We start from the raw sequence: 10,908 nt of genomic DNA, 5'->3' as shown, positions 1-10,908 counted from the left end.
GCTTCACGGCTATATTACTTACTATATTTCGTTAATTGGATAATCCCATACGTCAGGATATATCTTAATTAAGTAAGGTAAGTATCCGATTACAACGATTTTTCAACTGCAGACTGATAAAGGATGATATTTTCCAAAAACGTTATTTTTGTTCCGAAACTTGATGTTTTGTTGTTGTAAATAATTTTTTTAATAAACAATTAAAAATTTAACTCGCGCGTAAGCGTAAGTCGAAGCGCGCATTCTGGCACAAAAAAATGAATTGTAATTAATCCTTTTCGAATTGCACACATTTTTTTCCATACATAAATGCACAGATGTTTATTACGTTAATATCCTTAAAAAATGTTCATCCCAGAGGCGCAGAAATTAGTTAAATTTTGAATTGCTTATTAAAAAAAATTACTTACAACAACAAAACATCAAGTTTCGGAACAAAAATAACGTTTTTGGAAAATATCATCCTTTATCAGTCTGCAGTTGAAAAATCGTTGTAATCGGATACTTACCTTACGAGAAATGTGATAATTATTCAAGCGCTGCAAAAAACTTCGATAGTTAATAAAAAAAAAAAAATACATGTCTAACGGTTAGACGCGATAGAAGTGAAACCTTCCGTAAAACAAACTGAGAGAGAATGAGACGAAAGCAGCATTAGGAGCGGGATAATTATGGGTTCATTATAATATTGCTATAAAGTTCATATTTTATTTTCTTCATTTTATTATTATTCATCCTCAATGTTTTCAATTTCAACAAATGATACGAGTGGCTTATGATAGATAAAATATGATACAAATGCTTTGGTTTCGATGTTGTCAAAAAAAAATACCCAAACGGACCGAAGAAACAGACTTACAAATTTCTTCCATTTTCGTCTACTTGTATTCATATAAAAATTTATGTCTCTTCCCACCAAAGCTAAATGTATTTGTATATTTCTTCTTGTATTTATTCAAGGCCGAAATCCCGGCGGTACTGCAATACCGGGCCAACCCGTGGCAGAGGTGGAGAAAGCCCCTAAAGCACTCCGCCCATTTCCAAAAATTAGTTTAACACTTTGATCTTAGCCATAAGGCCGAGAAGCGATAACCATACACAACCAACAAACTACCTTGTCATTACATTTTCTAATAAACCTTTTGAGAATTACACGCTCACAAAAATTAATGTACGAAATATTTATACCGATTCACTTAAACACGGCGAGCTGTTTGATTTCATGTTCGTGCCTGTGTATGTGCATTTGTGCGTTCATATCGCCACAGTGCATGACTACCAGCCTTGGCTGAGCACAGTAAGAAAATGTATTCGAGCGTATATATGTATGTATGTACGTTAGTGTGTTTGTACGATTGTGCTCTGCGCTCAGCTTTGTGTCGATTTTACTGTGCGCTGCGCAGGTTGGGGTATTCTTGCAGAATGTAAAGATGATTCACACACTGTCAACCGACTGGGTACAGTTGTCACAAGTGATGATATGTATAATTTTTATATGAAAAATCAAGGCGAATCTTTTGAAGGTGGTAGCAATAACACAGCTGATTTGTTATTTTTTTCTTCCGCCGTGTACATTTGGTTGTCAACACAAAATTGAATTACGAAACGTTTTACTTAGCTTAGTGTATGAATTCACCTTGGAAAAAATTCAATTTTCTTCTATAATCAATTTTAATAAAAAAAAAAATGTTTTCAATAAATAATCAGAAATGTCCTACAATGCAAATTTCACTTCAAAAAAATATTCCATTTTCGTCTACATGTATTCATATAAAAATTTATGGCTCTCCCACCAAAGCTAAATGTATTAGTATATTTCTTCTTGTATTTATTCAAGGCCGAAATCCCGGCGGTACTGTAATACCGGGTCAACCCGTGGCAGAGGTGGAGCAAGCCCTTAAAACACTCCGCCCATTTCCAAAAATCAGTTTAACATTTGTTGTCCTCCGACGGAGGATCTATCAGATGTTAAGCTGATAAGAACAGATACCACACTACCTACTTCAATAGATTTTCTAATAAACCTTTTGAGAATTACACGCTCACAAAAATTAATGTACGAAATATTTATACCGATTCACTTAAACTGACTTTCAGTATCTAAACCAAAAAACTGTTTTCAATAAATAATCAGAAATGTCCTACAATGCAAATTTCAAAAAAAAAAAACAAATTCCATTTTCGTCTACATGTATTCATATAAAAATTTATGGCTCTTCCCACCAAAGCTAAATGTATTAGTATATTTCTTCTTGTATTTATTCAAGGCCGAAATCCCGGCGGTACTGTAATACCGGGTCAACCCGTGGCAGAGGTGGAGCAAGCCCTTAAAATACTCCGCCCATTTCCAAAAATCAGTTTAACATTTGTTGTCCTCCGACGGAGGATCTATCAGATGTTAAGCTGATACGAACAGATACCACACTACCTACTTCAATAGATTTTCTAATAAACCTTTTGAGAATTACACGCTCACAAAAATTATTTATATCAACATATAATATAACGCTTCGTAATTAAATAACTTTAGGCCAGCGATGACAGCATGGCGCGGTAGCCGAGCGACTAGCAATGTGAGCTTCCGATCCAAAATCCTTGGTTCGAATCACAAGAAAAAATAAAAGTTATTTTTATTTAGTTCGTCGCTACGTTTATATCAACATATAATATAACGCTTCGTAGCCAAGAGGGTCGCTTTTTCGTTTCACTTTTCCTCAAATCACTCCCAACGATTTTAAAGAAGTTTTCACTTCAAAAACTATTTAGAATTTTACAACAAAATTTTCTGAGTGTGCTTCTGGATGATAGAACTCAGTCCTGGCTGAATTTCATCGCAAAATATTCACTTTGGTAATTTTGTGGCCCACTTGAGAAAGCCTTACCCATATATGTAATCCTGCCATAAGTTCTGTTACAAGTTAAGTCCGTTATAGATATGAAGTTATAATACTTTTTCAATGAAGTTAGATTTATTTACTCATGCAAATATTAAACAATAAAATTTTCGATTTCCTTTCGAAATGGTCACCATTTGCTTTTACCCAAGCCTTCAAACGATTAGGTTATTCAGCTCTTACAGCACGCACGGTTTCCGTGGATATTTAAGTCGCTGCTCGAACCAAAGATTGTTTGATTTTGACCACAAACTGTAGTGCAATGGATTCAGATCTGGACTTCCAGACGACCAATCTTCTCCGACTATGAACCCAGGGATACTATTTTTAGCCATTGCTGGGTGGTTTTTGCCTTATGGGCTGGAGCGGAATCTTGCTGAAAGGTCCAACACTCTCCATGGAGGAGAGTACTACTCAACTACTTCACCACTCCTTCTAAGAAATTTTCCTGGTACACTTTCGCCCCGGTCTTAACCCCGTTTTCGCAGAGATGAAGAGATGTAACGCCTTTACGAAATACCACCGAAGCATTACGGAAGCTTGATAGTTAGTGGCCACGCTGAACCCTTGAAACAAAATATTTTGTTTTTTTAGTAGCTTTAGCATAGATTTTTTTGTTTTGCTTATTAAAAACTTGCTCAACAGTGAAAATTTTCTCATCTGTGAAAATAATATTTTAATGGCCGTTGACCGCGTGCCACCGAAGAAGCTGCTTGCATATGTCGAGTCAAATTTTCTTCAAGCGCGTTGTCAAAATATGACCAGTTAGCGACGGAAGGCCTTTCATGTACATTCATTTGCCTGGACATGATTTTCTGCTTTCTAAGGAGATTTCTGCGAATTATTTCTCGAACGGCGAACGGAGCAAAATTTGCGATGAAACTGAGAATAATTTATGAATAGACAATGCATACGAACAAAAGAAAAAATAACAGAACTTTTTTCCACGAATTTGTTTTCGATATATGCATTCTGCTAGGCTCAGCCGTGTTCTTTCCAAAGACCATGCAATGGCTTCTTGGCTAAAGAAACCTGATGGTGCTTGCACTGCTACGGCAGAAGAATCGCTATAACTTCTGCTAAACACGCATTTTCCGGGTTGCAGCGCTCACGAAAGTGGGAGCGGAAATATTAGGCGGAGCCAATATAAGCATCTTGCAAGTGAAATAATTATCAAGGAGAAAGTTGCACAGGCAATCAAACCTTTTTTACCTTTTAAATCTCCGGGGCCAGATAGGATCATTCCAAAGATGTTACAGGATACCTTCGACTGTATCCTACCATGGCTAGAGGAAATTTTTAAAGCGTGTTTAAACTTAGGCCATATTCCAGATAGTTGGAAACTAGTTAAGCTCGTCGTCATACCAAAAGTAGGTAGGAGGGGATATGAATCAGCGAAGGACTTCAGGCCAATACGTCTTTCGTCTTTGCTGTTAAAAACTTTTGAAAGACTTTTGGATACACACCTCAGAAGCTCTTTGGAGGGCTCTGGTATATCGACTGCGCACCACGCATACCTTAGAGTCAAATCTATGGAGACAGCGCTTCACGAGGTAGTCCCAACAAGAGAGGGCTATCTAGAGAGCAAACATTATACCATGGCGACATTCTTGGATTAACAGATGCCATCCAACGGGCGTTGATAGACCTAGAGGTGGACAGTTGCATTAGTAACTGGGTCATCTGTATGCTAGAAACAAGGATGATCAAAGCTAATATGGGTAATATCAACATAACCAAGAAGGTCCACAGGGGGGAGTATTATCTCCACTTCTCTGGCTATGTGTGATCAGCAAAATCTTAATAAAACTTAATAGAGGTGGGATACAAGTGGTGGCGTACGCTGATGATGTGGTGCTAATGGTGTCAGGACTGTGTCCCAATACGATCAGTGGGATCGTCCAAAGGGCGTTAGGCGAGCTTAACTCTTGGGATACAGGATGTGGCCTAAGTTTAAACCCGCGTAAAACAGAACTTATGCTTTTTACCACCAGATACAAGGTACCAACTTTTACCCTACCATATATCAGCGGACAAACTCTTTCACTTTCACCCAGTGCATAGTACTTAGCTGGAAATTTAACGTCGAAGAACGGGTAAGGAAAGCAGAAATTGCTTTATATGCCTGTAAACGTATGCTTGGAAAAAGATGGGGTCTTCCAACTTCAACCTGGATTGTGGTGTTGGAGCTGTTATATATTCTCATAGACTTGGAATTGAAATATCTGTGCGTCTGGTATTAGGGCCAGCAGTGTCTTCCAGGCGGAAGTACTGGCAATTGAGGAAGCTTGTAGGCTACTAATCACGGATTTCTCTTTTAAGGGCAATATCGCTATTCTTTCGGATAGCCAAGCTGCAATCCAGGCACTGGACTCGACTACAACGACCTCTAAATTGGTGGAGAAAAGTAGGAATAGCCTCACCACCTTGAGTGAAAACCATAAAGTAAACTTAATTTGGGTCCCGGGACACCGGAACATAGAAGATAACGAAAAAGCCGATGAACTGGCAAGAGGAGGATCTGCCATGAATAACGTTCTTGCAGTACCGGTATTCACACCATTAGATGCTGTCAAGAATGCAATTTCCCTAAAATACCTTCGAATCGCAGATTGTAGATTGAGAGACCAGACGAAAATCAGCAAAATCAGCAAGACGTTATGGCCCACCTAAAACCTCAAGTAATCGTCGACATTGATGAACATGAAACGACGGAACGCCTGTAGACTCACGGCAGTCATAACTCGCTTCTGGTCTATGGGAGAACAAGCCGCCAAAATGGGCATCCCTCTCAACACATACTGTCATAGTTGTAAACAATCGCAGAAAAAGGAAACAATCTTCCATTTCCTCTGTGAAAGTCCTGCCCTATGGGAGGACAGAATGTTAACCCTGGGCAATCCGCTGTTTGAGAGTGTCAAGCAACTGTCTGGCATAGATGTCAACAGCCTAATAAGGTTCCTAAACCGCACAGACTGGATATAGTCTTGCTGTAAATAACTGCTAAACAAGTTGGTAACGAGGATGTGGCAACAAAATGGTGCGGAAGCGCTAGTTGGATTCTGGATGAATCACCACTCTAACAAACCAATCAACCATGCATTGAAAAGTTTGTTACAGAATTTATGGCAAGACTGAGTACATACCTACATATCGATCCTTGCCGTAAAACTGCCATAATTTTCGATTTTTTAATGAAAATTGATAATTATTGTCACACGCATAATCTCTCAAAATTTCGTAGTTATAGATTGTACCGTTACGAGTTTATTGTTATTATATATTGTATTATAATTTAACATTTCCATAATAGTTTGAAGAACATCTTTTAATTTGGTTATAGAGTATGCTTCGGCACAATCATTGAATAATTTGTGGGTGCATTTGATATTTTGAAATTAGTTTCGAATATTTTAGATTATTTTTACTTTATATGTTTGTGAAAACCAATGGATTTCATCTTAAAAACCCAGGTTTTACTTATATAAGTACAAACAATTTAAATTAATAAATGAAAAACACCTTTTTTTAATAGAAATTTTTTTAACACTTCATAATTCATAAATTTGGCGCAATGCTGTGATTATGAATGTGCGATGTATTCCTTGGGCATTTTTTGCCAAACGTAGTATTATTGCTGTGCCAAGTGTACGCATATGTATCATATATGAATTCACATTGTATTATTTCCTCTTTCTAAGTCACTATTGAACTTAACATATTTGTTTTTTGTGATAAAGTGCCTGTAGCTAGTCTACAGCATTAACATTCTTTCTTCTTACTTACAAATGAATTTTACTTAAGTGCTGTTCAATTTGCCCAGTTGAGTATATTTTTGTTAACTTTTGGTGAAAAATATGTCTCTGGTGGACCACAAACGTGCGGTAAACAGTACCCTTCGAAATTCCATGCGTTCGTGTCATTGAAAATACTCTATACATAAACGTTCTCTGGTAGAAGTAAAACCGAAGACGAAGATAAAGACATTCCTATGGCAGCCGGTTCTAAGTTACCGGAATGACTCGCATTTTTCCCGACCAAGGGCTGCCGCCCCAGTAAACTAGCCCTATCTATCATCCCACCCCTTACGTCACAGGAGCAACTCCTCGCCGCAATTTTGCTCCAAATACTTCTCCTCAGTGCTGGTATTGAATCCAACCCTGGGCCAGAAGTATTCTATTGCTGCGTATGCCATAAACATGATATGTGGCCACGTGTTGCTCCCGCCAACAGGCGTCTGTTGCCTTAACGGCTACTATCCCTCCTGATAGCCCGGAACCTTCAACCGCCACGACGACCCATTCCTTCTCTGAAAGGAGCCTATCGGAGCAACATAACTCCTCAAACACACCCGATCCTCTTCCCTCCAGCTCCAACCCCAGTGCGGGGTCAAACCAGCAGCTCTGCTCCGCGTGTCAGACCAGAATACCTCCGAACCTGTCATCAGTCAAATGCATTTCTTGCAATGGTGTCACTTTCAGAGATGCTCCGTCCAGCGCACCAAACGTGAGTAGACAACTGACTACGTTGCCCCTGCTGCAGAGCTCTGCACCCGCAGCAACTACAGCGGAATGCACAGCAGGCCCAACGTAGGCAACCCCACGCGTCCCTCACCCCCCGTGCTACTACCACCTTATCAAGAAGCTTTAAGCTTCTTTAACGTAACTGCAACGGTCTCACGAGTAAGGTCGACGAGATAGTTGACTTTATGAGCCAACACAGTATCCCAATAGCTGCGGTCTAGGAAACCAGACTGCACGCTAGGTCCTCCCTAATTACCAGGGATGGCTACAACGTGCACAGACGCGATTGCGAGCGAGACAATGGTGGTGGCCTAGCGTTCATAGTTCACCACACAGTGCAGCATCGTCTCATCGATGAAGGCATCGACCGCACAGACAGCTCCTTAGAATGTCAAGGTATAGCAGTGCGTTCAGGCGATGCCGAGCTCGAAATCTATAATATCTACATACTCCCTGTCACCTGCTGCCCGGCAGGATATCACCCTGACATAGGTGCGGTCTTCAGAGGTGAAAACCGATTAGTCGTAGTTGACTTTAATGCGCATCACGATCTTTGGGATTCAAGACAGCTTCTGGCAATGCAGATAAACGATTCGACATTCAATAACAACATAACAATTGCTAGGGCTGGTCTGATAAATAGCATAACCTGACGACTTATGCTATCACTTGCATCAGACCACTTACCCATTATCGTCTCGATTGAGAGACCTGCCGACTTCGTTTCCGCGAATCACCGATCCCATATTTACTTTAATAAAGCTAATTCCCATACCCACTGATGTGCGCGCAGGCGGACGCGCATTCCGCAAGGTGCTCACAACTGCTGCGGGTCGCTTCATTCCCGCTGGAAGGCTCAAGGACATCCGTCCCAATTTCCCAGCCGAAGCAGCCGCTCTGGCGAACGAGCGTGACCACTTCCGCCAGGTCGATCCCGGGGATGCCCGCATAAGGGATCTCAATTTGGAGATCCGGCAACTGGTAAACCAACACAAGCTGACCAAATAGGTTGAGCACCTGAAGGCCTGTAATTTCACCGCTGGTGTGAGTAAGCTCTGGTCCACCGCAATCACCTTCAACGGATGTACTTCGTCGGGCTCGAAGTGGTGCGCGAGCTATTTTAGCCGACTGTCTACACTGCATCCTCCGGCCGACAGAGCCAAGCGACGTGTCACCAAACGGCTGCACAAACTGAAACGACAGTGTGCCACTTGCTTTCTCCAGCGATGAGGTTCAGAAGGCCATAAAAAAATCAAAATCATCAAAAGCCATTGGCCCCGACGGACTGAACACGCTGATGCTGAAGCACCTGGGACCCTTGGGAGCAGGGTTTCTCACAAGGGTTTTCAATCTGTCCCTGGCCACTCTCATCGTCCCTGACAAGTGGAAAGCAGGGAGAGTGGTCTCACTACTTAAACCTGGGAAACCCGCCAACCAAGGGGAATGTTATCGCCCGATAACTCTTCTTTCCCCAGCAGTGAAGACACTTGAAGCCCTCCTACTCCCACTCTTCACGAAACACCTGGCCCCAGCCCTACATCAGCATGGTTTCCGTCGTGTGCATAGCACCACCACTGCACTCACCGTCATAAACGCCCGGATAAAACGCGGGCTTAACCAAAACCACCCCTGCGAGAAGACTGTCCTAGTAGCGTTGGACCTGAAGAAAGCTTTCGATACAGTCAGCCATTCCACGCTACTAGATGGCATTTATCAGTCGACACTCCCGCCAGGGCTGAAGAGGTGGTCCGCCAACTATCTGAGCGGTCGACACTCGTCAGCGATGTTTAGTGATCATACATCTAAATAGAGGAAGATTAAGCAAGGTGTTCCTCAGGGTAGTGTCCTTTCCCCTTGCTGTTCAACTTCTACGTCTCGAAACTCCCCAGCCACCTTGTCATGTCGGTCTCCTTGACGTGGGGATGAGGCTTAAGTGGTGAGTTAACCCCATGCTATGGAGATTAACTTACCACGAACTAAGAGGGCAACTCCATATAGGAATTGGGTATCCACTCATCCGCGGAACGGCGGAATTGGTGACCACCCAAGTACTATGTGGAGAGTACCGTACCGACAATGTGGCGGCTAACCATGGATCTCTCTGCACGAGGTAACCCACTTTCGGGAAATCATCCCGTCGAGCAATCGACGGCTCGGGCATCGGATGAGTAGGCCCGAACCCCACACCTTCCTATGACTGGAACTGACACCCAGGGTTCCGGAGGAAGCGCACTACTAGTGGTGAAACATGGCACACTGGCTATGTCAATGGAGAGCCGAGTGAGTGTGAGCGATATACTGTCGTCGAAACGATCTGAAGCAACTGAACAAGTTGCGGAGGATCTGGAGATGGCGGACAATCTCTCAGTAGACTCAGACGGATCTCTGGTACCGAGTAAGTCTTTGACAACGGTTAAACCTGGTGCGAATCAGGTAAGTACCGGTAAAAAGACTGAAGTTATTGGGGAGTCGAAGCAGGTGTTGGTCTAACCGCAAGGCAGATCAAACGAAGAAGACAGAAGGCGAGGCAAGCCGAAGCACTAGCTAAGGCAAGGACTCAAGCTCCGTCAACTTCAACACCTGTAACGGAAACGGGAAAGCGTGGCAGAACAGAGGATTCCTCTGAAGCGCTGCGTTCTTCCGGAAACGAAACGGGATCTGTGCCAACGACCGGGAAGAGGAGAAAGGCAAAGAAGAGGAAAGTCGAGAGACGGAATTCGGAAATGCCTGCCTACTCGACCCAATCCAAGGCAGACAAACCTTTGCCTGACAAGGCAAAGGCTAAGGGACCTCAAATGTCGAATGACACTCTTCCGTCAACGTCTGGCGAATCTTTCGCAAGAATGGCAGCAAAGGCAATGACGGTGGAGATACATACCGACAAACAAGATGGTCTACTGTCCAAAGGACAACAAGACTATCTTGACAGCTATCTTTGGAAAGCTATCGGTGAGTCGAAAGACGCGCCGACTTTCGAGGGGAAAAGCGTGGTCGACGCCATCGTAAAGGTGCACTGTTCCAATGCTTTTTCCCGAGAATGGCTAGAAAAAGCGATAGCAAAGATTCCAGCCTGCGAAAACAGCAAGTTCATTCTTGTTGAGTGTAGCAAAGAAAGGCTGGTACGAGCGAGTGTTTGGATTCCGGGTCCTTCCTGTAATTCAGCAGAACTTCTCAAACGCATCCGTGTTCAGAATAAGGATCTTGACACGACTTTCTGGAGAGTATACTCGTACACCAGGCAGAAATCCGCTACCACTTCGGAGACGGGTTCCCACCTGGTACTGGGTATCGATCTTGGGTCCCTCAAGATTCTTAAGTCGAAGTACGGGTACCGTCCTCACCTACATCTGGGGCGAATCCACTTCCGTGTTCAGGATAAGATGGAGGACAAAGCGTAAATATACTCAGTCTCATGACTGAAATAATATTTACACAGATAAATCTGCAGCATAGCAAAGCGTCTACGGCTCTCCTGTGCCGTAGGCATGCAA

The 10,908-nt window shown here is 42.6% G+C and overlaps 3 pseudogenes; all 3 read right to left on the bottom strand.

Annotated features, from left to right (window-relative positions):
* Window positions 1-951: 951 nt before the first annotated feature.
* Window positions 952-1,090, bottom strand: LOC129250981 (U2 spliceosomal RNA; annotated as a pseudogene).
* Window positions 1,091-1,828: 738 nt separating this feature from the next.
* On the bottom strand, window positions 1,829-2,014 carry LOC129250877 (U2 spliceosomal RNA; annotated as a pseudogene).
* Window positions 2,015-2,258: 244 nt separating this feature from the next.
* LOC129250917 (U2 spliceosomal RNA) lies at window positions 2,259-2,444 on the bottom strand (annotated as a pseudogene).
* Window positions 2,445-10,908: the final 8,464 nt, after the last annotated feature.

Source organism: Anastrepha obliqua, chromosome 6 (genome assembly GCF_027943255.1).
Source record: "Anastrepha obliqua isolate idAnaObli1 chromosome 6, idAnaObli1_1.0, whole genome shotgun sequence".
NCBI lineage: Eukaryota > Metazoa > Arthropoda > Insecta > Diptera > Tephritidae > Anastrepha > Anastrepha obliqua.
The sequence above is the reverse complement of the archived record's forward strand: the minus strand, read 5'-3'. Positions and strand labels throughout refer to the sequence as shown.